Here is an 866-nt window from a genome sequence, read left to right as displayed (position 1 = left end):
CAATTTTAGGAAGAAAATATTAAAGTGTTTTATCCTGCCAATTTTATTTAATTAGGGCTTATATTTGCGTGACAGGGTCACACAAATTGCCTAGAAGATATGAGGGTTTACGTCGTATCGGACGACAACCTCGGAACCTAGAACGAGTTTAGGGCTTAAATCGTACGGCAGAGCTATACGAATGCCTAAAGAAAAAGGTGGAGGATTTATGTTGCGCTAGGCGAACAACCTCGAAAACCTATGGATTGTTGTTTGATTTCTAGAAAAAGGAAAGGTTTTGCTGGGGAAGATACGTTCTGCTGTTGAAGATGGTCGTGCTGCCCACCGCGCTAGCTCCAAGCTCTTCGATGTGACGAGTTTAAGTTTTCTAGAGTGTCCGGTTATAGTATCAATTCAAACGGCCCTATGGTTGTAGTCCTCTAAACATTCTATGTAAAAGGGGTAAATATGTTTAAAGTTATAAAATGTAAAGCGTGCAATACAGGAATGAACAGTAGCATGCAAGTGAAACAGTAATAGGCAGAAACAGGACAAGTGTAACATGCTGTATAAGAAGAGCAGTAGCAGGTAGAAATAGGACAAGTGTAACATGTTGTATAAGAAGAGCAGTAGCAGGTTGAAACAGGAAAATTAAGTACTGTAAAATGTAAAGCAAACCTATACGCCTGTGAAATCCGCTGTCCCTTAAGCATAACAAACCTAAATGCATCTCAAAAAGTAAATCCCGAAAGAAACGTCGTCCAGGAAACCCGACGAAAAGTGGAGGAAATCGAGAAAATCAACGAAAGAGACTCAAGTGAAAGAAAATCCTCAAAACTCCTGGGGAAATCCCGAAAGAAAAGAAAAGTAACACGAGTGCTCCGTCC

General features: G+C 40.3%; 1 protein-coding gene across 1 annotated transcript in view; it reads right to left on the bottom strand.

The window, feature by feature from the left end:
- LOC110028783 (DNA topoisomerase 3-alpha) overlaps positions 1 to 866 on the bottom strand; it is a 152,681-nt gene that overhangs the window by 82,088 nt on the left and 69,727 nt on the right. The gene's annotated exons all lie outside the window — the stretch shown is intronic.

This window comes from Phalaenopsis equestris, unplaced genomic scaffold (genome assembly GCF_001263595.1).
Source record: "Phalaenopsis equestris unplaced genomic scaffold, ASM126359v1 Scaffold000531, whole genome shotgun sequence".
NCBI lineage: Eukaryota > Viridiplantae > Streptophyta > Magnoliopsida > Asparagales > Orchidaceae > Phalaenopsis > Phalaenopsis equestris.
Note: the sequence above shows the minus strand (reverse complement) of the source record. Positions and strands in the feature narration are given on the sequence as shown.